This window comes from Amia ocellicauda, chromosome 9, assembly GCF_036373705.1.
Source record: "Amia ocellicauda isolate fAmiCal2 chromosome 9, fAmiCal2.hap1, whole genome shotgun sequence".
NCBI classification, from domain to species: Eukaryota; Metazoa; Chordata; class Actinopteri; order Amiiformes; family Amiidae; genus Amia; species Amia ocellicauda.
Window position 1 is genome coordinate 32,025,983 of NC_089858.1, and position 26,621 is coordinate 32,052,603.

Here is a 26,621-nt window from a genome sequence, read left to right on the forward strand (position 1 = left end):
CATTTACGCTCAAAGTATGTGAGATAAATGTTTATTATAATCCCAAACACCTGTGGAAAAGACAGATCGCCCCTCGCACAGACTCCTGTCATTTACCGTCAGACACTGAAGTGGGTCTTTTTCCTACGGCTGTACTGAAAGGGGTACTTGTTCAAAAAGGGAAAATGTAAACTATTTAAAAAAAAGAAAAAAGATTTAAATCAGTAAATCGCATTCTGGCTTTTTAAAATGGCTCCGGTGGTTTGGCATAATACTAGTTTAACGAAGATAATGACTGCATGGTTAGTATTTATTTACTAGTTGGTATAATGCTTCTCAGCTTTGGTGAAAATCGCTTTCTGCCACTTAGAAACTGGCTGCTTTGCTGAAAGCTTTTTAAACCTTTCAATTGCTTATGTTCTGCTGAAACTGTAATAAGCTCATTGATTCTGGACGTGAATATGTTCGGCTATGGACGGTGTGGGTCGTGATGATGCTGGAGTCTGTCTTCATCGTGTGCAACAATGCATGCAGCTCAGTGAGAGTCCACTTTCAGCTCTATGGGCCTATAGAGGATATAAGCTTCCAGACATCAATCTTGGGCGTTTAAAATAATGTCCAAATACATTTCCCCACATGTTTTTCACTCACCTTGTGTAAACGAAGTGCACTGACTGCCTTCTACAGGGCGTAGTTTCAATAGCCATTCAAGGGAGCAATCGATCATTTACATTGAACTTAAAATGTATTTATTTATACATGTGCGTCACCACCTGTGGATCCTTTCGGCTGCATTCATGTATACACTTAGCACTGCAAAACGGCAACAGGTGGGAGGCACACATACGTCACTGGTAGTTATATACTAGTTAGAAATAGTATAATTTGTGATGTATGTGCATTACTTTCGTTTCGCCTATGATAGAGAAAAATAATTGTTTGACAGTACTTTTTGCAAGCAGAAGTTTCTGGGAGGTCTTGCCTGGTATCCTGTTATGAATGTGTCTGGGGGGGTTGACTAATTTCGCAAAATGGCTCTTTCTACATTTATTCATACCCCTTGATAAAATGTAAAGGTTTTACAGAAGGAATGCAAGTTTCTCTTGGATATTATACACGTAATAGTAACAACACTACAAAGACCAACATAATATCTACTATAAAATAATAGCACGCAATAAAAACACAAAATTCATACCTGTAGCAGGTAGCTGAAAATTAAATCCTGCATCAACACTCTGTTGTGTGAATGTTAATACGAAGCATTTGGAACTTTTATAGAAGTTTCCAAATGTCACCTGTTTCTTCAGGTGTATAAAAAGAGGTTGCACACAGAAGCAATCCGTTAGTAACATTCATAGTCATGGTCAAAGTCACAGGGCTCTTTTGCAGTCATTGTCCTCCAGAGGTTGGGTGATCTGAACAGTAAGAGGATGCAAGAAAATGTGACCAATACTTGCTATATGAAGAGTCGTTAGGGAGGCAAACAAACCCAAGACAAACAGTTGTATATCTACAAGAGAGTTTGGTATAATTATTTTTATAATTTATTTCTTAGCAGATGCCCTTGCCCAGAGCAACTTACAAAATAGAAGAGCAATACAAAGTGCAATAATACAGTGCAGTTCAGGCATAATACATTTTACAAATGTAGAATTTACATAAGTGTATACCAGATACAGTAAGCAATATATAAGGTCTTACATCCTAGATTGTAAAAGCTGATAGCTGTGGCAGGATGGAAGAAGCTTCTCTGAAAGCACAACACAACAATAAGTGATATGGATTTACCTGCATCTCAGAGACACTTGGGACCAAGCTTTATGATCAGATTAAATAAAAATGTAACTTTATGGATATGCTCACCAGCATTATGATTGGCACTGAAAAGGTGAAGCTTATGTTTGCAAAGAACATCTTCCCTCTGTGAAATGTGAGGAGGATCTATTTTGCTTTGCTTATTCTTCTGGTCCTGGTGCCTTTTGCAAAAATCTGAGGAAAAGATGGATTCCAGCAGATACCAGGACATTGTGCCTAAATACCTGATTTCCTTTACTAAGAAGCTTAAGCTTGGAAACAAAAGGACATTCCAATATGATAATGAACACAAAATGAACAATCTGCAAAAAACAATATGCAAATTAATAAATAAATACTCAGCAGATTCAGTAGCCAAGTGGCAAAACGTATTGTGGTCTTACAAACCTAAAATGCAAATTTCTGGCTTAAATACAAAACATTTTGTTTGGCTCATATCCAACACAGCACATTACACAAAGAACACCATCCCTACTGTGAAGTATGGTTAAGGCAGCATCATGTTATGGGCATGTTTCTTAATGGGAGGGACTGGGGCAATTGTCAGGATGAAAGGGAAAATAAATGGAGCATAGTACAGAAACGTAATGGAGGAAAACCTGCTGCCCTCTGCAAGAAAGCTGAAACTGGGATGAAAGCTCACCTTTCAGCAGGACAATGACCTGAAACACACAGCCAAAACTCCACTGGAGTGGCTAATGTCCTTGAATGACCCAGTCAGAGCCCCAACCTGAAACTGACCAAAGCATTGTGGTATGACTTGAAGATTCTACCTACATTGATTCTAGCCATCAGTGCTCCCCTAGGAACTTGACAGAGCATACAGTTTTGTAATGCAAAATGCACAAATATTGCTAAATCTAGGTGTGCAAAGTTGGTGGAGACATATCACAGTGGGGATCTAAAAGAAGCTGTAGAGGAAAGTGTCTCATGATTAAACAAATACCACATAAGTGATACAATACTACTGTAATTCTTCTTCACAAGAAAAGAGACTATATCTATTAAATATATCTACAACAATGCTACAGCAACAACCCATCTCCACCGACACACTGACAAGCTCAATATCTGCAAAGGAAAATGTCAAGGAGACGCGTTCTCTCCAATACTCTTTACAGCAACTCTTGAATGATCAAGACTTTGTACTGGGAAGAAAAAGGAATCAAGTTAAATAGAGTTTGAACATTTTAACAACGTATGATTTGCTTATGGCATCATCATATTTTCAAAAACACCTGAAGACCTGCAGCTTCAATTTCAAAAACTCTCAGATGCAAACAAGAAAACTGGACTTAAAATGAACCTGAGTAATAACAAAGTCATGTGTATCAGCTTTATTAAATCAAAGAAAACTGAATTACATCAACAAATACTCAATGAAGTCAAGAGTTATATATACCTTGGACAACAAATCAGCACAGATGGAGATTTTATGGAACAAATCAAAAGAGTGACAATGGGATGGAGTGCATTTGGAAGAAACAGCATGCTGTTGAAAGAAAATCTACCCATTTGTCTGAAGAGAACAGTATTTGATTAATTCATACTACCAGTGCTCACTTATGGTTGTGAAATATGGTCACTATTTGCATAAATCGTAAAGAAACTGTGGATGACACAAAGAAGCAGAGATAACAGAATAATGAGAAGAGGTAAACAAATAAATAAATGCATCTGAGAACAAATTAAAATATGAATGAATGAAAAATTAGAATGTTTAGAATTTAAAATTGGTTGGACACATTTCAAGCACAACAGATCAAAGATGGACAAAGGAAGCTATCAAATGGGTGCCAAGAGAGGTAAAAAGATATAGAAGACGACCACATTAAATCATAACCTTTGCAAGCATGAAGCTGTAGATCGAAGCAAATGGAAACATCTTGGTGGGGCCTTCATCCAGCAGTGCATCGATATGGGCTGATACAGATATATATTAATATTGTAACACAGTGTGCCGTGTGCGACATGTGCGTCCGGGGATCTGGTTTGCAAGTTGCAGTGGTGTGGTGAAATTGTTAAGAAAAGCCTTCACAAAGACGCTATAAAGAAAATAACTCCTAGCCTGGGTTAGGGCGCTAACTAAGACTGTTAATGTCATCCTATCTCCTTTCGGGATCACAAAGCTCTGGTGTAGATTTAGAGGTAGATGTGTCCTCGTGGTCATAGTGGGGACTCCTAGGTCAGCAGTCATACTCAGGTTAGTAATCTGGTCCAGGTCAGGTTTCCAGATCAGGGTCTCAGTCAGACAGTAGTTCATGACCCTAAGGCATATTTTATACTTAAAACCCAGTTCAGTTGTTGTAATGGAAAGGACTCCACTCTGTCATAGACGTTATGGACAAAAAATAACTAAAAACACCATAATGCTGAAAAAGAATTAAATAAATCAATGAACACACCTTTTGCTTTTACTTTGGTTCACCAAGCATACTTTACATATGAGTCTCTGCACAGTGATTCAAAACAATGTCAAAGCGCTAACAAGACAGTGACATCTGGACATGCAATTCTGTCATATGTCTGCACGGCTGTGCAAAAAATAGAAAATTTGGAAATCCAAAATGAAGAAAACAGCAAAATCACAGGACTTACACTGAAAGTAAACAGTGTTCCAAAGCCTCTAATTACCCTGAAATCTCAATCTTTTCACTGGAATTAAGGGGCTTGAGGATCAGCTGTGGTGAGTGCTGATTACTTAATAATATGTTGATAAACAGAGCTATAAATCAGCTGGTTCGACTTGCGTTTAAATTCAGAAGAAAATGTCCAAGGCACAAGCTGCTGACTTTCTCACTGCACAGTATGTCATAAGGAAATATAACCATACTGCTGGTTAATAAGTTGTAAATGTGCATGTGAAATAAGAAATGAAGAATGAGGTTCATATATTGATTTTTAATAATAAAAACATGCCCTTTGTCAAGATTAAGTTTTGACATAACATCACAAAACAATAAACATAAAGAGTAACTACTAGGGCAGACATATTTAGACTACTGGAACTATTTCCAAAAATAAAATCTATTACTTTTTATAGCCTGTTTGGAAGGCTTTGTTCAGTGTGACATATAAGACAAGGAAAAACAAGAAAGAAAGGTTAAATAAAATACAAAAACTAAACTGTGACATTGTTTTAATTCAATGAAATGCAGCATCTTTGTTTATTTTTGGGTTATATTGCACATTGTTTCAGATTTATGCATTATTTTCAAGTTTGTATAAACATAAAATCCACATTAGAGGTTTACAAAATACAAAAGGAACAGAGTAAATATGCTGTCAGTTAAGCCTTGATATTATCCCAGCCCTGTCTGCTATATTTATAAATATTGCCAATCGTTTAAAAAAACCTGTCATGCATTTTCTACTGACAGATAAATAGAATCACCCAATAAAAAGTGAATATTGAAGGTTTATGGGTTTGTGTCTTTAAAAGACCTTAAGATTGTTTTCACAGAATTTTAATTAAGGCACATTTTCATATATTTTAAAATAAAAGAAACAAAATGTAACAGTCACTCATTGTTTCTGTATTTATTTATTCTCGGGAATACATTGTCAGTTTATCTGAGTTTTTCACTGTGAAGCAAAAAGTCATCTAAACTACATTAATGTAATTAATTTCAAAATAGAAAATAAGCCCAAAAAACAGACTTTTTTCTCAAATTATACCAATATATTTACAAAGCATTTGTTCAAGAAAGTGCATTGTATTCAATGTATATACAATATCTGATTCTTGTTGTTATATATGTGTTGCATTACAAACAATTATTGGCTGAATGACATTTTAAAATCAAAACATTAAACAAAATGATTGAAATAAAGAGAGATAATTTAGTGGTCAAATACTTGAACACTAATCTCAGATGAAAACATGTTAAAGGAGAAGCATTAATGTATTATTGTCTAACACATTGTTTTAGACAGTTTTCTCAGTATATTACCTGTACTAAAATTCAGGCAAAAGTTATATTTACAATATTTAACATAGCAGACAAAAACAAAGTAATAGTAATAGTGAGCTTAAAAATCACATAAAACAAAAAAGTCTGACAATTTAAAATAAATTGAAAAAAGAATCAAGTACTAGGCAGACCCTTTGCAATGCAAAATATAACTCATTATGTGTATTTAAGACCTGCACAAAGACTACTCCTGAATTACATTGAATTAAGAGATCAACTGATAACAGAAGGTGTTAGTTTATATCTATCCAACATTTTCGCAGGTATGTTCCCTTTCCTTTTCCCAGTTCTTGGAATACTTGAATGACTGAACCAAACCTCTTGACATCTCACAGTCTTAAGTAGCAGTTCCAAATTATATCCTTCCAAATCCTTAAAAAAAGATAATACATAGATAAATATTTAAAGTTAACTTTTTACATTTTAAAGAGCAATATCATGTACATATTATTTGGCCGATAACTGTCCATCCTCATGAGGTCGTGACCATAAATAATTACTCCAAAAACAAAAAACAAAAGAAAAACATGTATTTTAAAGTGGCAGTATGGGTTTGAGGATGCAGCGAGGGAAACCTTGTGATAATCAGAATATGCTAGTGTAGGTTTTTCCTGCAGGGTTAATAAATACTCTCCTGCAATGAGAAAGTAAATAGACTTATGTTCTACTTACTTTATTGATCTCTCATAATAAATTAGTAAGTAGAAAAAGGACCCTGTGTCTTAGCCAGAATATTTGTTTGCAGGGCTCTCAAACTCAGTCCCTGGAGGGCCACATTATCTTTATGCTTTTGTTGCAACTCAGCTCCCACTTACTGAATTGTTCTGATTAGTTGATTAACTGCATACATTGAATACTTCTCTACAGACTGCAAATTGTGACCTGAGAAGTACACCTTGAATCACAACATTATGTTCACCATCCACTGTACTTTGTAGAACACAACAAACAAAACAAAAAACATCACCAAAAATATACTTTAATATAGTCTTATATGTTTAATTGATAAAATAACTAAATTAATATAATTGAACGTTACAACTGGAATGAAACCCAGAAAACATTGCCGCCCTACCGAATTTCAGGACCTGAGGCCACTGGTGGGAGACCAGTGGTTTAAAGGGTGATTTTAAGAATCACGTAAGAATCTATTTTCATCTGGTTGCTCTGAGTGACAGGTTTTGGTTTAATTATTGTTCCAGTTTCTCTCATAATCTTAGGCAATTTCCCTCCACAAAATGTTCTATAATGTGTACACTCTCAGAGAAGGGACCTCCTTAGACTAACATCTTACATTTCTTTCCACTCATTTACACCTTTAAAAAAGGAGATGAAAAACATGTATTTCAGAAAATGCATGCTAAGAGATGGAGCATTTGAGATGGCTTTATAACATACGCATACATACCCTAAAGGAATCATAAAAGTACTGAGATACTTCACAGCTTCCGTGCTCTTGCTTTGGAGACCAGTGCTTCATTGCGTGAGATCTAAATGACAAAAAACAAAACAAAACAAAACAACAAAAGCACATATTAAAATGATGAATCATTCTTCAGCATGATTGAGATTCATGCAAAACCATGGAAAATAGATGGGCAGCTCCTATCTCTTTCAATGTGAAGTCATTTTTTCAAATGAAAAGCGTGGGTAAATTCGAGGTGGAGTGGTTCAGTTTGGATAGAGTAGTATAAATTAGGTTCATCCTGTTCCATGTAGTGGTGAATTGATTTACGAGTAGTGAAAACCTTGTTTACACTGGCTTGCCAAGTTGCTTTTTCTGGGGAATGGCACTTTTCAGTAAGATTTTTTTTCCAAAAAGTACTGATCAGCACTTTATGTTCTTTTAAGCCGTGTTTTAAGGGGGAAATATGCTACTTCCCTTAAGGTTTACATCTGAAGAAAAAAGGGCCAAACACAATCCAGTATTAATCTAGCAACTGTCATATGGTGCTCTCCAAGTTTTCCACTTCCATTGTTACAGGCTGTCCAGCGGAAAGAGGAATAAGCAGGTGGAAATAAAAAGCCCTTTGACAATTTCAAGAAAGATTCCCTGTGAGCTCCTTTCAACATTTAGATAAGCTCCTGGGAGCAGGTCTTGGCTGCAGAACAAAAACAAATTCCAAAGCAGGAGATGACATTGTCTCGGGCCTTCCACAGCCTGACTGTGATGCATGTTTGTTTCATCCTTCTGTATTGTCTGCCTCTGGAGCGCCCACCCCCCCCTCCAGCCCAGGAGCACTGAAGGCTCCAAGAGATCCTAGACCAGAGCCATTCTGTCTCTGGGATCGTTCACAATTCAGGTGAACACAGACAGTACCGTTTAGCTTGTATATATGTTCAGATATTATCCCTCTACCTCCTTCTGGTCAAGAGGACTCTGGAGGGGTAACTACACCACCATTCGGATCAGAATATAACCCAGCCACCCTCAATCAACCTGGGCAACAAAACCTTGACGCATAGATTATAAACTCTGAAATTCAACGCAGTCTCAGGCACACAGCTCATTTTGTACATTATGTCGGTTTAACATGATGCGTTCCTAGGATCCCCTGCTCTTGAAATAACATAGTAAGGATAGTATTGTTCCTTCCCTTGAGTTTCTATGGTAGCTAGTGGGATGTATACTACACTGTTCCATTAAATTAATACAAACAATAATAAGGGCTGCTCGTTTGGGGCATTGAGCTGTACTTAAAACCAGAAAGACATATTTGTTTCAGAGCACTACAAATTGAGATTAGCTGAAATACCAGCCTCCCACCAGCCACCTCCTCTAATTCTCTTCGTGGTTTTAAGTAGGTGGCTTGTCTGTGGCTCAAAATAGCAGTAACTTTTCAGAGAGACCCATGGAAATGAATATAAATAAATAGATAAAACACACATTGAACCACACAATTTTTTGCATTATTTTCTCTATGATTGTTTTGTATTCTTTTTCTTTTTATTAATGTTTCTCTCTCTCTCTCTCTCTCTCTGTACAAATTGAGATCACTTTCAAAGCAGTCTGCAAACTAACCTGTACCAGAAGTTGTGGTTTTATATGTTCAGGTCGAATTCATGCTTATGATGTTTTACTCCTGATCCATAATTAGCTGACATGAATAGGCCTTTTTGTAGTTAAAGAGGGAAACAAACAGAAATCATGACGATTTCCTTCAGCCAACACTCCATGACCATGTGTTGAGCTACAGAGCCTGTGCGCAGTGCGTGAGAAGGAAAATGGCAATTTTATAGTGGTTTCTCTGGTATTTTGCAGGAGGAGAAACTGTACCCATACCCAATCTTTTGAATCCATACCTCTCAATTATCATTAGTAGTGTCTGTAGAGAAGTACTGACAGACCAAGAGGATCCGTGTAGCGCTATCCATAGCAACAGCTCCCTCTCTCTGGTAAAGAATTTTCATATTTACAGTGAGGGTTGGTGGGAAGAAGTTTGGTTGAAACCTGAGCTAGATCAAGGCCAAAATCCCAGATTTCACGGAACTCATTATAGCGAGCCTTATCATAATAGTGACCGTGGAAAGTCTTTTTTTTTAAAGGGCCTTCTGAATTTAGCCATGCAGAAATGTTCTAAGATTGGAAGATTTCAAAATCCAGCAGCCTTTACCTGATGTAAACACAAAACAATTGTGGTTACCTTGCCACCTTTCTGTCCTCAGTCACTACCAAAATCCAAACTGTCCCTGGAAGCAACGTCAGCACAATAACTGTTCGTTGGGAGCTTCATGAAATGGGTTTCCGCTCACAAGCCTAAGATCACCATGCGCAATGCCAAGTGTTGGCCGCAGTGTAATTCACCACCATTGGACTCTGGAGCAGTGAAAACATGTTCTCTGGAGTGATGAATCTTGCTTTACCATCTGGCAGTCTGACGGACATATCTGGGTTTGGCAGATAGCAGGAGAACGCAACCTGCCCAAATGCATAGTGCCAACTGTAAAGTTTGGTGGAGGTGGAATAATAATCTGGGGCTGTTTTTCATGGTTTGGGCTCGGCCCCTTATAGCAGCAAAAGGGGGACCAACTCCATATTAATGCCCATGATTTTGGAATTAGATGAGCAGGTGTCCACATACGTTTGGCCCTGTAGTATATATAAAGTGCAGAATTACAATGAACAGCTCAGGAGAATAAGTTGCTATATTATAAGTGTAGTCTGAACAGATGTGTATTGAGTAATCGCTGGATGGTGGTCAGGGACTCTGCTGTCCTGACTTCAGTGGGAAGGTCGTTCCACCACTTAGGGGCCAGGGAAAAAAAGGAGCAACTCTGGAGGAAGGGGAGTTGAGAGGAGGCAGAGTTAGTCTACTGATGCAATAGGACCGGAGAGGTCTGGAGGGGATGAGGGTCTTAAGGTACCTCGGTGCAGTCTGGTCGAGACAACGTTAGGTAAGAGTCAAAGTCTCAAACTGGTTGCAAGTCAAGATCTGGAAACAGTGGAGGAAGCGGAGCAGTGGAGTAGCATGTACAAATCAGGGCAAAGAGACACCAGACCAGCAGGAGAGTTCTGGATGAGTTGGACCGAGTGGGTAGTAGTTTCAGGCAGGCCAGCCACACGGGAGAGAGCCAGGGTCTGGACAAACAGTTGAGTCGAGTAATCGGTAAGGAAGGGTCAGATTCGTCGTATGTTGCTCAGAAACGGCAGGTGTTGAGAGTAGGAGAACGCAGGATTGAGGGTGACTCCTAGGTTTCTTAGTGGAAGAAGAGTGAGACAGTGTGGTAGATTCTAAAGGAATTGAGATGAGAGATCAGCAGAAGGTGAGAATGAACAGGGAATTAAGAGGAGATCAGGTTTAGAGGGGTTGAGCTTGAGGTGGTCCGAGTGCAACCAGGAGGAAATAGCAGACAGAAGAGGGAAAAGACAGGAAGATCTGGGCACAATCAGCATAGAAATGTTAGGAGGAACCATGGGATGCGATGAGGGGCCCAGAGAGTGAGTGTAGAGAGAGAACAGGAGGGGGCCCAGTACAGAGCCTTGGGGTACGCCTGTGAGGAGAGCTTGAGGTGTGGATGAAGATCCCTGCCATGCCACTTGGTAGGTCCAGTCGTTGAGGTAGAAGGAGAACCAGGCTAGAGCAGTTCCAGAGATTCCAAGGTCAGCGAGGCAGGAGAGGAGGATGGAATGATCGACAGGCAGCAGAGAGACCAATGAGGATCAGGACTGAGGAGATGGAGGCCACCCGAGCACAGTTGAGGGAGTCAGTGGCTGCCGGAGAGCCGTCTCAAGGTGTGAGTGATGGGATAGAAATAGAAATAGAGAGAGCTGACAGTGAACAGCTCTCACTCAAGGGTTTTCGAGAGAAAGGGGAGCAAAGAGACTGTAATTCTGAGGAGAGGTAGGGTCGAGGCTGTTTTTGTTGAGGGTGGAATCACAGAAGCTTGTTTGAAAGCAGGGGGAAAACAGAGAGGAGCAAGGAGGAGATGAAGGGGAGTAGATCAGGAGCAGCCGTCTGGAGGAGGCAAGTAGGGAGGGGGTCGAGAACATGATTCTCATTTCAATAGCAGGTGTAATTTGTTACAGACATGTAAACACTTTTAATTCCACTCACATCATCCTTCAATAATATAAACCAGTTAACATGGTAAAAAGATCGTCTTATGGAATTCAAATCCTCTTGCCAGAAATTCTGACCTTAAATAACATTAGCCTGATAGATGTATTTCTCCACTTTTTTCAGTAACATATAATAAGGCCAAAAAAAATCAACATTTAAATTTAAAGCGACTACTGGTAAACAAAACAGGACTCATGAAAATAAAAACAGAAAGACCTAATTTTGAAAAACTGTTTCTGGCCATATTTAATACAGAACATAACTCACGCAGCATTTCACTGTTATATTGGGTGCAGTTTGCTCCATGTCTTTCGAGGATTTCATGGGCTGAAATTTCCGCCAGGGAGGGCAGTTTCTCCCCTGATTTCGAAACTCTCAGCTATGTTCACACAGTGTTGTATTCATGATCATGGACTGTACACCTGTATCTTAAATTCCCTGAAGTAGATTGTGGTTACAAGTATCAAGGGTAACAAAATACACCAAGTAAACTAGCACTGAGTGAAACAGCTTTTTCAACTAAAATAAATATATAACTTAAAATAAAAAGTGATTGTGTAATTTCACCTGAGCTGCAAATAAAAACACAACTGAACAATAATCTTTATATTTTCCAATAATAATATTCAGCTATATATATATACCATTCCAGCAACCAGCACAAAACCATCAACACGTAGTGTTCGTCTATTACTGAAATTTAACAGATTAAAATACTTGGATTATTATTATTATCTATTAATTTACACTGTTTTAAATTAATTAAATTAATTACAATTACACTTTGCATAGTGAAGGGTAACCTTAACTGAACTGAAAGCTTTATCTGGAGTCCTGACAAAGGTTTGAGTGCCAACAGGTATTTACATTAAACGTAACTGAAACCTACTGTTAGTGTAGAGGTTTCAACCCATTGCAGTGTTACCGTTATGATCACCTTTTGACTTTGCCACTTTTAATTTGGGTTCTTTCTCTCCCGTCCCTGTGCAGCACAAAGCAGATCAATGGGATAATTTAATTCAATGTTAGAAGTATGTAAAGTGACGGCTTGTCCACTCCACACTGCAGGTGCGCGGATGTACGCAGTCGCAGTAGTGGGCAACAAGTGGAAGAAACTGAAGGAAAAGCGGAAAAAAGTATTATTCGCTTTAAATCCGCAATGCCTCCTTGTCTGCACACATCTTTGTTTGTTTGTGTGTCTGATTTTATACATTTTAACGCTTTTAATAATAATAATAATAATAATAATAATAATAATAATAATTAACATGCTCCACAAATATATGTATTCAACGCAAATACACGGTAATACTTTATCAGAACATTCTCACATATTTTAATCTCATTTAAATAACAGACAAACATTTCAGAGGCACACACCTAATGTTTCAATGGCAGGCTATACTGGAGCAATTCATAGGGATTGGAAGCTATTTGTTTAAAATAATCAGTTACAAATATAACCAGGAGCTTTACAAAAATAAAATGATTCTCTCGCACATAAGTAACTACTTTGTTTCTCTACAAGTTTCTGATGCAGGCTTTCACAATCCTCACCCCCCTTGTTCAGAAAACCACCCCAGTGGGAACCCTCAGTGTTGAGTGAGATAAAAGCATACTCGCCAAATAATGATTAATACAGCTTAAAAAATGTCATTTTCCAAAACTTTTCATGAGACACAAGACTGTTAAGACCGATCTATTTACTTAATAAATTAAAGGCCCAGGTGAATAAATGTCTGTTTGTTCATAGCATCTCCCAGTCACGAGTATGAGCTACCGCTTTTGCATCTTAACATATTATTCTCATCTCAATGTTTGTATCAAACTCCCAGCGCTTTCCGAGATCAAGCAGACAGGTTTATCTTATAAAATCATCCTTAGTGAATGATAGCCTCTAAACCCAACTGCGAAGTCTTAAGGCTTTCGTTTACATACTTGAAATATCCAGACAACAGCCTACAGATTATGTAGGGCATGAGCTACAGTAGGCCTACAGACACAGGCACACAAAAAAATCACAAAAGTGTTCAGAGTAACCCAGATGTTTACGGTTATATTGCATGATGATGTTAGTGATGATGGTGGTGATTGGTATTACTACTACTACTAGAACTACTACTCCTGCTCCTACTCTACTACTACTACAGTACAACTATAACTACTAATAAGAGCATTTATTTCCTGTACATTTAAAGCTGGTAAAATTGGTAATCTTGCACAATTGTAAACTAAGTAAAAAAATCAATAGATATGTGTGATTAATCACAAAACCACAGTATATTTCATGTTAAATGGCATATCCAGCGGTGTTCATTGTGTGGAGGTTTAGCTGAGCACTGCGATGACAGACGCGCTCGCTTGCCTCCTGCACTGCTGGCAGGTATGTATGTTCAAAAGATGGAAAGTCCTATTTTGTGGATATGGAACGGAAGTAATGAATCCACTTATTTAACCGCTGACTATTAATACATCATTCAAGAATGTAAACAGTTCTGTCGTCACACAACTTAAATATAACAATAAGCTATTCTTCCAAATCCGTTCCTGCTGGCTTTAGGCCTGTTTTAAGGGCGGTGGACGTTAAAGATGTATCGGGGATGCTCTTCAGGATGTGACATTAGTAACCTATATTTATTTTGCATGTTAGCGCTTCTAATATTAGGATATGTCATTCGTCGTAAGAACCTCATTCATTTTCAGTGTTTTAATTGATGTTCTGTATCAATAAATACTGTTCTTACAGACAAAGCTGTTTCGTTGCGGTTAATTACTGAATTAGACAAAACGGTAATTACAATCTAATACAGGTGTTCTTTAATTGGATTTTTTTAGTAACCTATCACTTGTACAATGAAGATGTGATAGACAGAGGTGTCATGCCTTTACTGTATAACCCCCCACACACACACACACAAACGAAAAGGTCGCTTGTGGATGCCAGGGTGCACCCGAAGCACAGCTGACAGTCAGGTCGGCTGTATAGTTAACTTAAAACGAGGCCTCGACTTTTTCTATGAATTAACTGTCAATTTTACTTTCAAAATTAAACCAATCAGTGCATTCTTGTTTATTTAATGCACTACACGTTACAAGCAATTTCTTATTCCAATATTCTAAACAATAGGCTACACATGATTTCCATAATAGCCTACCAAATGTAATATAATAATTATTTATGTATATGTTTATTTGGAAAATTCTGAATCTTAATAGGTTTGATATATTTACACTGAGGAACTCATGTAAATATAACTAGTATAACCTCTACATTTGTAATCAAGTAGATTCAGCTTTAAAATAAAAACTACGAAAATACACCTATAAATGCAATATTTTAATACATATTTTAATAGAACCAATAAAATAAATAAGCCTGCAATAGCATATAGCCTACTTAACAGAATCGTTTTCGATTTTTAATCAGTGTGTGTGTGTGTGTGTGTGTGTGTGTTTTCTTGTTAGTGCTAGTGCATAAACCCGGGTTAACCAACCCAAAAAGATATCCTCGCGTATTTGATGGCGGGTTTCCATTGGCTTTTGCCATAATCCAGTTCAATACGTTGGATCTCGCCTACAGTGGTCCCGACCAGAATGCAACCCCCTGCCTACCTCCAAACTCTCATCTGCTCTTACACTCCACCCAGACCACCTCGGTGTCCTTGCGCTTCCTCCACAGCCCGCTCCTTTCCCACCGTCCTTAAATGGTGAAACTACCCACCGAGGGCAGGAACCGCACAGTCCCTGACCACCTTCAGGCGTCAGCTCAAGAAACACCTGTTCATACTGTGTAATACCGCAGACAACCTCTCCTGCAGTCTTGCTCTAATGCACTTTCTTATTAGACGAATTTGCTCGCCTCTGCCCCTGATTATTATCGAATTTGTAGCACAGTTAATAAGTTTACTGAAAATACTTATGCCTACCCTACACCTTGGCATAAGTCAGGGATTTAACTTTTGCACCTAATTTCTATTAAGATGCTTATTGCACATTGAGGTTAATGCATTGAAAATTTGAAGACTGTAAGCAGGGTAAGGGCGTCTGCTAATCCTACTACTACTCCTACTACTACTACTAATAATAATAATAATAATAATAATAATAATAATAATAATAATAATAATCCTTAATTAAAAATAATTTAAAAAGTAAAGTACAGTACTGGTATTGTACTGAAGCATTTATCTGTGGTATACGCTCCAAAGTTGATTTAATGCAAGTGATCTGTGAATAATGTTGTTATTAATACGCTAACATTTTCCTTATCCTTTATCCCTGATATCAACATGCAAGTCACAGACTTCATTTTCAGCACTGAACAGCGAATGGAATTTTAAAAATCCTGAGATGTTCCAGACTGTAAACTACACTTCAGAGAATTGTGACATTGAGTGGGGAGGGGGTCTGACTCTGTGATCCTATCAAAGTGTTGCTGTTTTATTTTACAGGAAGAGTAAAGGCTAAATATACCGGAGAATTTAAACCTATATAGTGTTGTGTGCAGATTCGGTTAAACGTCTTATTTCCTCAGTGTGACAGCACGTCTCCCATCTCCAAGAATGCAGGGGGTTACTGAGCAGTGAATTTGAGTCTGAATGAGGTCACTGTCATTCCGACAGCTTGTTTAAGAGAGCGGGGCCATTGAACACCTGCTGAAGACTGCGCTGTATCCACCGAGTGGTGACTGATCCACTGAAAAGACGAATGCCTGCAGTTCATAGACGCTAGTGTCCTGACATCTGTTGACACGAGTTGTTTTCTATCACGTCCGTCTTTACACAGATGTTCAGTCCTACTACATTTTAAGAAAGCAACGCAATAGAACTAATTACACATTATTCTGCATAATGGAACATTTCGTTAATTATATTATTCAAACTAATTCCATAGGCGAACAACAGGTGGAATTTTAAAGGCTAAGTCGAAGACATCTGTAAAAATAGATACTGTATGGATATTAGTAAATGCATCAATATTTATATATACACACACAATTAACTATAGAGACACTCTACAAAGCCCCGTAACTGTGGTGATTAAAGCACGGCACAAAACAAAACAATGTCTCACACAATAGGCTACCTACATGCTTCTGCTTAAATAATCCAGTTCATTTATTTAGAAGCAATACAACAGCGCACTCAGAAAATGACCACATACCGCCATAATATCAGTGAAGACCTTCTAATTATGTTGGTGGTGCATTTTGACATGTTGCGTTCTGCTCAGTGGTGCAGATGTTTTGTATGTCTGGAATCTATCTATTCTACGTTTTTGTGAAATCTATAAACTCAAAACAGAAAACATCGTTTCCATCCATTATCAGTTGTATAATTAATAGTGATTCCATTTACTCTCGAAATACTTTTGCATTTCTTTAATTTAATCCGATTTAAACAGTCCTCGATCGAGTTTGCAAAATTATTCCCCATCCTAACCCATGATGTGCAGCCGAGGAGAGTGAAGCCACATCCTTAATTAAAAAAATGAAATGAGAAACATTTTGGAGTTTTAATATGTTAAATGTTTTTGAGAATAGAATCTTCAACCACAACAATATACAATAATAATAAGCACGTTTTCATGCAAAACAAAGCTTGCCTTGAGCAATAGCCTGTGTGGGGATTTGTTTAAATCGAGTAAATTGTTCCCTATGCTGCACATTTTGGAAATCATTTGGTTTTGAACCTCTTTTGAATGGTCTGTGTTTATGCCAAACAGTTGATGAAAATTCATACCTCACTTTCGACTTTCTTGTATCTGTCTAAACAGACAATGTCAAAATAGCATTGTGAACAACTCGTATAAAATCATCCTTAACAAGAGAATGATAACTGCATTTCAGATTAGACAGATTGGACTTTCGTAAGTATTACTTGGATGTAAATATGCTTAAAACCATATACTTATATATGCCTACATTCTCTAGGAATTAAATTATTACTGAGACCTATGGTTAAATTACACCTGTTTCATTAATTGTTTTATTTTTACACCAAAATACATCAGTGATGCCAGTGGTGTGAATCTTTTATTTTATTTGATGAGACTGTCTTACTTGTGAATTTGCACAATAGTACATATTTAGCAGTATCCTATTCTGAGTGCTTTGTGACTTATTTACAATTCCTCGATCCATGGCAGGACCCAGAGGAAGTTACTAAAACACGAAAGTGATTCTGTCCCCTCCATGCAGAAAACAATGCGTCTTGGAGGTCCAAAATCCTGTTTTGGCCAGAAGAATTAAAAAACCATATAGTAACATTCTAGTTCTGCTGATTACATGAAAGGGTGGGGCCCATAAATACACAGTTCAAATCAATCTAGCATCCCAATGAGAGTAATCAGTGGTCTGTTTGTAATCCCATCCTTTTTCATTAACATAAACACCACTTGAACAAAAATATACATGACCACCTACTAAGTAAGTAAAAGTGATGAGTGGGTACCCATGATTTTATTTTATACTGTTTTCAATTAAATGACAACAATGTAATATATACTGTACGTGAACCAAGCATTCAATCGTGTTTTAATGCACAGATAACTCGATTAAAATTGACAGTTTCATGTTAATAATTATATATTTTGGGAATATATAGGAATATATAAAAATAAGCTAATAGAGAAAATGTTGGACGGACCCACAGGAACACACACACGAACACACACACACACACACACACACACACACACACACACACACACACACATATATATATTCCAGTAGCCTACAACAAGTATGAGGAATTGGAGTTTTAGGAGACGCCAACGGTCTGCCAGAAAACATCTATGATCACACAGTTGTTTCTTAGAACTCGTGTAAAAGGGCGGCAGTGTATTTAGACATATTCAATAATTTTAGGTTTTCATCAATAAATAAAATCACTATTGAAAGTAAGGGCTGATTTTACATTCAGCATCTTTTACAGCATATTCACACATATACAAACATATATATGGATACATGCGTGTAGATGTATGTAGACACACTGAAAACTACACAATAGGGTGTCCAAACCAGAACAACATAATATTTTGTAAAGTCAATAACGTAACAACACTGTTATTTTCTATCACTTCTATTTTCTTAAAGAACAGACTTTTTTAACAAAAACAAAAATATTTTGTTTGATATGCTGTCCCCGTGCGTACATCATATTCGTACAGGCTATGCACTACAAAAGTGTAACATAGTTAAATGTTATTTTCAATACACATTGATATACAAAATAAATATAAAATATTTAAAGGTTATATATTCACATGCATTTTGTTCCGGAAGTGTTTTCCATTAAAACATATTTTTACAGATAACTGCGTGACTTCGAATTATTTTTCTGTCATTACACATGTGTATATTAATTAATAGATTTTCATTTTTAAAAGTAACTTTATATTTTAATGTTTTATGAAATATCTAAAACTGTTATCCCCCTTTTATCTAAATGGAAGTAAGGCATATACCAATTTGATTTCAGAATGTACAAACTAATACAGTAGTTTAGTTGTATGAATTGTATTATTAGTAAGTTGTATAGCATCCAATATACCGTGTCCCTAAAAACAAGAATAGACAACTTCGGCAGGAGATTTCACCCTAAAACGCACTAGAACACATTTGTTTTATAGGCGCCGCCCATTGTTCTGGTTTGATTGTGAGATGTATTTATGAGAACATTTTCGAATGCTCATAGCTATTAAGGTCCTTTTAAACTTTAGATTCCATAACGACATGCTTTATGAAGCCACTGCTTCCAAATTCGAAGCTCTGGGATTCTTTCGTTCTGAATCACTCCGGCCTTCATGGAGCCCAAGCTGCTGCATCTTGAGAAACAGAACACTCAGAAGAACATCAAATGCCATAAATAAACAGCATTAAGGTTCGACTCCAAAACTTTGAATAACCAATATAGAGCACCATAAATCTCCATAATTACGTTAAGAAATTGATTATCGGAAAGAATATATATAACATACATTAGACCCCTAAAAGCGATTAAGAATGAACCATTTTAAATAAAGCTGGTATAGAGATGTACCCTCATTGGATGAAAAAAGTAAACCACAATATAGTATGAAGCAAAAACTTTCCCGGCTGTGTAAGCAGACAAAACGAAATTACAATCAGTCTGTAATCCCCTACAGTGCAGTACAATTGAGACCTAGCCTACCTATTTTTTTCTCCGCTATTTTGGTTTGGCAAGGAACCATCAAATTATAACCCTGAGTGTAACCTGGCCAACACAGGTCTCCTGTTTTTCTGCAATTAAAGGACGGGATGGAGTTCATTTCCATACAGCATGCAAAGCTCCAATTTTAATGTGAAACCATATTATTTTGAATTGTTTAATTCACTGCAATTTCAAACCATTGTCCAAGCGTGCTTTTCTGTCCAGATATTGTACAGACGTTTAAAAATACCCATAAATAATGTGAGATTTGGGTAATATGCTTAACGTGCTATATAACAGTAACACCGACGTCTGCGCTCAGAGACAGCCAGCCTTCCACAGCGTTACATGTTTATTTGATTATTGATTGGAATCAACATTTAAACACACACACACACACACACACACACACACATATATATATATATATATATGTGTGTGTGTGTGTGTGTGTTTAAATGTTGATTCCATTCTATTGAACTTTAAAATGTGTATCCATATGTTCACAACCTGCACATGTATTGATGATATGACACGTAAGCAGGTAAATACATAGATTCTTCTTTTTTTTTTTTTACCAAAATTCGCTTATACAGGCGCGATAGTGTGTGACACCAAAGTTTGCATTGCCTTCCTCAAAAGTTCAGCGTCTCACTGAGGCTTGTGTCCATTATATTATGTATTTAGATTTAGATTTGACCAGAGTTTGCGTTAAATAAGTGTGAATATCATTATATACAAGGGACTGGTTAAATTCGTATGAAAACGTTCTAACGTATTTTGTTTTTGCTGAAAATAACATATAGTAGGCCTACTATAAAAAAAAACGTAATTAACTTTTATTACATTCATGCTGCAAATTGTACATTTACTGAAATGATTATATACATAAGGTATAAACCGCGGGTGCCGTCTAGCAATAAAGCTTCTACTAACAGGCTTATATTTTAATACATAGTTCATCCCTTTTTAAAATACTGGATTGGGATTAGGAATGCAAACCAAAAATGTGGATCTTATCTTAGCGATACATCAACAATTTGTTCATCTTGTAAGCTACTTTGAAAGGCTCACCAAATGGGAGCATTCAGTGATTGTTTGAAAACGCCTGTGACAGCCGGGTTGATCACAGAGATAATAATAAATACGTCCTCGTCTGCAAATTCACTGTTGTTAAATACCACAATCTTTCAAAATAATCAAAAACTGGTCGCTACACCGTCGCTTTAATGAATTGAACATAGGGTCCATAACACAAAACAACAACAACCTATCCGTCAGATCAGTGGAGGAGGAAGTCACAAATAACAGTCTGGTCATTGTATGCGGAAGCTGATGCTGTAAGCTCATCACATATTTTGGAACTCGAGGGAAATAATCAATTTCGTATTAAACATAAATATATAAAACAGCTGATTCAGTCAGTGAACCTTCTGTGCGCTATAGACTCCACACTTACACATATATTATATATAACAGGGGCGAGTCAACTTAAAATAATTCAAACGCAGACCAATTTTGTAAGCATACCACCTTACTCAATTGTAGTTAATACCGTGCAGAAATAACATAAAAGTTCCACATGTTAAAACTAATATATAACATTTGTTTAAACTGTCCTATTTGGATACTTGTGCAAGCAAGTATTGTGTGAATGATGCCGTAAAAGAGTATTATTATTAAATCGTTTAGCAGACGCCTTTATCAAAGGCGACTTACAGGTTTAAACCAACTAATACATAATGCTCAACACATATATACCATTTTTAGGGCTAACAACGTCACGTCAACGTCAACTAAAAGTACATTAAGAAAATTGCATTACAGAAAGTCATATTTGGTAGCTTTCCGTGGCATTAGCTGATGCACAAATAAGACAGTTCATCAAAAACAAATAGAGTAAGAGTCTGAAGAGTAACACCGAAATACAGAATGAAAGAAATTCACGAAGATGCAGAAACAGAAGATGACATAAAGTCAAAAGTATGACATAAAGTATAGTGACCACATTTTTTAGTCGACACAAGATAGCATTGCTAAATATAATTTAAATAGTTTATGTACACTGTTTACATCTGTAATACTGTATTACATTTATTTGAAGCTAAGAACATGATCCTAAAAATAAGATGGTAAACCTTCAGTTACATTCACACAAACCCGACTTGTTATCAATGCAATGAAAAGTGAATTCATGAGTTATCAATGTATAACACATTTTGCACAGAAATCTAAACATTTCAGGTGATCCGATGAAACAAGAACTATATATTTTTTATATGTATTATATTATATATGTATGTTGCATAAATGTGTCCCCATATATATGTGGAATAACAAGAAGAGATAGAAAAAGAAATGAATGGATCCAAGAACAAAATATGTGACATAATTGATGCAGTGAAAATGTTAAAATGGCAATGAGACTGACACATTGCAAGATTAACAGGTCAAAGATGGACAAAGGAAGCTATAGAATGGATCCCAAGAGATTAAAAAGAACTAGAAGACGATGGGAAGAAAATGGGAATATGAAATCATATCTTTGCCGTCAAATGGAAAAGAGCTGTAGACCGAAGCAAGTGGAAACATCTTGGGGAGGCCTTCATCCAGCAGTGGATCGATTTAGACCGGTGTTGCTACATATATGTATGACAAACATTATTATTATCAGTGCACAGAATTATTTCCCCATGTTTTAAAGACAGATCACATTTACTAGACTGTTGAATGTATTTGCTGAATTTAAGTTAAAACGCTTCCTTTAAAGTAGGCTGCATTATTTCCCTATTGTTCATTTACTTGGAAATGCAAGTAAATTGTATTGTTTTTCTGTGATATACATATTGCAACAAAGTCCAACTATAATACATGAATTAAGATGTTAACATGTTATACCTATTTACTAATAATAATAACAAAGAAGAATGAAAAAAACACTTTCATGCTGCTAAACATTCAGTCAAGACAATGAAGTATTGAAACTAAAATCTGAAAGAAACGCAAAAGTCGTTTAAATGATTCCTCTTGTTTAGTTACCCTTACACATACACACACACACACACACACACACACACACACACACACATATATATATATATATATATATAGTCTTTATGTGTGGGTGGGTGTAAACACAATACGCACATATAGCTCTGATATACAAGTTTGAAGTGTTATCCTCATGCTGTTGTCAGGATTACAATATTTGCATATCAAACAAAACTGTTAAAATCTTTCAATTAATGCAGATATGTGTAAGTGTTTTTCATTATTCTTCTTCAAAAAACATACATAAGAGGTTTAGCTCAACTACTGACAAAGCAGTATTTCACATAATATGTTCTGGATTAGGTTGCGATGGGATAGAAACTGAAAACTTTGCATATAACCTGATTTAAACGGAGAATTTCTAAAATGATATGTTAGTAATGCTACTGGATTAAAAGATTACCGAATGCAGCATTACATGCAAAAAAGAACAATTTAAGGTCAATTAATTTATCTGGAACGCGGTTCAACTTTATGACTACGGAGTTGATGCCAAATGCTGCGAAATTCTCCCAGCGAAGTGGCCGTAAATTCCAAGGGATGCAATGTTGTCAAATATTTCATTGAAGAACGTCATGGAAAATGTGTGTACTTTCAGCTGAGAGAGTCAAATGGATAACAGCAAACTCGGGACGCTAGGTATGACCATAAAATGACCTTCTAAAAACTCCACACAGTGACTTTTCAATTAACACATTTTCCACACTTTATTATATATAGGAACAACTTGGAACGGTTTCGTGTTCTTTTCTTAGGCTATAACTCGCCAAGATTGCTATATGCAAACACGTCTCACTGTCTTCAACGTGTTTAAATTAAACGTGTTGTTATAATACATTTGATAACTATAATTACAAAAAATATGCATCAAGGTGGTTATACCATTAGGCCAAGATAGGTTAATTGTGTTCGTGGTGTTGAAAATATATTTTTAATTGTTTAATATTGCACGGCTAGTGCGCCCAATACTTTGCCTTTGCCTTTCAGATTTGATATTCCATAGTGTGATTGGGTTATCTTCGCTTCCGTCCGTAAATGCAGATAATAATAATAATAATAATAATAATAATAATAATAATAATAATAATAATAATAATAATAATAATGTGACAGACAAATTATGTTGGTATTTTATTGGTAATCCGCAAATACCAAGTAAATGCCCAGAGTGACCATAATATATGGCACTGCCCTGTCAACACCTTATAACTGGAACATTTACAAGTTAACAAAATGCCAATCCTCTCTTGTTTTCTCTCTCTCGTTGCCAACTGGTGGAATTACTGCTGTCACTCCCCCTTCTGGTTTGTGTAAACGTTTAGGGATCAATTTGCAGAAGACTATGGATTTGGGAGCGTAGGCGGGGGTGTGGGGGGGTCTGTGGAAGCAGGGTCTTCTCGCAGTGAAGTCATCAGCGCTAATTAAAAGCAGGGAGAGGACGCGCGCGCCCGGCCCGGCCCGGCCCGGCCCTGCCCTCGCGCGCTGGGTGGTCTGCTCTTCTGATAAATGCGTGGGCCCCCTTCCAGCCCGGCGCCCACTGTACAGACTGCTTAAAACAATACTACCTATATACATGGCTTTACTCGGGTTACAAGCTTAGTCGCTACAGACTCTAGTTCGCTTGTGTTATTACCCCCATAAACATATAACGTTGACCAGGGGGAGACCATGCATATTTTCTTGTTTGTTTTCCCGTAGTGGGACAGTCACCTAATAGCCTGAAGAGTAGAGAAACGGGTTGGAACTGGAAAAAACAAACAAACAAAAAACATATCTCCAACGTGTATTGATTTGTATGTCTTCATAATCTTATTTTCTTACACCAGATGTGAAGCAGTACAAAAAGTCACGTATGTTTTGCCACATTCAGATATGTCACCTATTATCTCTTATTTTGGTGAAATATAGAGGGTAAATTAACCTGAAATTATATGGGACAAATAGGAACTGATATAAGCATCATACCATTTCAAGTTGCATACGCAAGATGCACCTTATAGCGATATTTCACATACATTTTGATCATACCTATATATTGTTTGTGTTGTGTAACCTGCTTTCGTATTTTGTTTAATCTTTTCTCCTTTCTCCTATTATACTTTACGCACGGTGTAAACTTATCTTTCGCATATTGTGCTCTTTTTTATTTAGTTAATTAAACTCTAAGCCAGGTTTACAAGCGCAACGTTATTTAATGTCCAGAATTATAGGCCCAGTGCTATTTTAGTTTGTATTATCATTATGTCAACAAAGTATACACAAATGCCACAAAATGAAGTGAAGTGGAAAATATAAAAAGGTGCCCATTACGATTTTACGTTTCTAGAGAAAGCTCGCGAATTCATAAATCATTCTTGATTCTCCTGGGAATAATAACGAAATGTTTGACATTAACCACAACAGGAGTCCCAGTCAGACTGCAGCAATTTCCAGGTTTAAGGTCAATGCTCTGCGGACACTGCCTTTACAGCCACTCGCTAGGCTGACAGGTAAGGACTTGTCTTTTCCCCGGGAAACACACTTTCACTTTCAGCAACTACAGTACGGTGTTTATATTACGTTGAAACAGTCCTTCTAAAAGAAACGTTACATAAAAATAAGAGTAATTGCCGAAGCTGCACAATTATGTTGCATCATATATAAGCTGAAGTAATAGAAGTGTGTGCATGTGTTCAAATGTTAAAGAGATCAAGGTTATTTGCAGAAGACTGCAAAGTACGAATCACTTGAATGGATAATATTTCCAATCGTCTAAATTAAAACAGAAAAAAACAAAGCACGATGAAAATACCAATTTACACCAGATCAAATTATAATCTAGTCGCACTTATTGATTGTTATGGATTCATACAACAATACCGACACTACATTCGCATTGTAGGCTAGTTTGTTGTATCAACGGTTCCACAGAAGAAAAAGCATAGAGGCATTTAAAAATGTGAGTGATTTAATTGTATTAAATTGGTCCATCGTGTTTTTCAAAGTAATGATTAAATGCATTGAAAAACATCGTGCTCCAAAGCTTAAAACAAACAACTTCACTGTTCTTAAAACGAATGTGTTGAAATTCTACCCTAAATGTGTATCAATTAAACTGACACATTTTGGATACATGTATGCACTGTGGATACTGTGTAGGTCCATGTAGTATAATCTGTTTCTCCTAACAGTTAAATGCACATAGTAATAATAATGTGTAATCATTATTTAATGTGTAAGAAAAACGTGTTTAAATGTGTTTAAAAGCTGCATATATTCACCCATACACACATAGATAGTATATATATATATATACCTTTACTGTAATCAGTAATATAGACAACACATATCAAACAATGCTAAGTTACATGGGCCTAATATATATATATATATATATATATATATATATATATATATATATATATATATATATACACACATATCTGAGGATAAGGGGATTCTTTGATCCCATATTCTGAAATGTGTTCTTCGGCAGTTAGTGCTTTGATTGGAACTGGCGAGGAACACATTCTGACACCTTAGAACCTACTGTGCCAAAGCAGTCAGTCTTTCGGTAAAAGTGACAAGAGTTGAAAGTGACTTACCTTGATTTGTGGATGACATCTGATGCAAGAAAGGATGCCAGGCGCCTCTACATATCCCCTTCAAATTCTGTAGTTCAGATGGTGTGCAGCAAAACGCAGGGGATGCATTTCCCTCTTCTTTAAAGTACAAAAAAAAAAAAAAAATCGTCTCGGGAAGAGCTTTAAAGTCTATCTGCAATTATTTTTAAAAGTCAAATCCAAATACACGACTCTCTCTAAAACGGACATTTTCAAAGTATCAGAAAGGGGCATTAGCCGATCTAGCTGGAGTTTTTGCTTGATTTTTTATTTAAAGAAGCCCAGCGAATATGTTTACATTCTGCTGTATAAACATCCTGCCCATGTTCCTGTCTATCTTAAAAAGAAATCAGAAACGCTATTTAAAATGGATATGCCCTTTTCTATTAAACAACTCTTTCATATTTCAACACTTTAAATTATTTTATATTTAAATAATTTCAGTAATGGGCAATTTGC

General features: G+C 36.6%; 1 long non-coding RNA gene across 1 annotated transcript; it reads right to left on the reverse strand.

Annotated features, from left to right (window-relative positions):
- Nucleotides 1-4,678: 4,678 nt before the first annotated feature.
- Nucleotides 4,679-26,544, reverse strand: LOC136759195 (uncharacterized). The gene is made up of 3 exons (XR_010820014.1): nucleotides 26,145-26,544; nucleotides 7,180-7,261; nucleotides 4,679-6,143 (listed from the first exon to the last, which is right to left on the reverse strand). It is a non-coding gene; the product is annotated as an uncharacterized LOC136759195 (long non-coding RNA).
- Nucleotides 26,545-26,621: the final 77 nt, after the last annotated feature.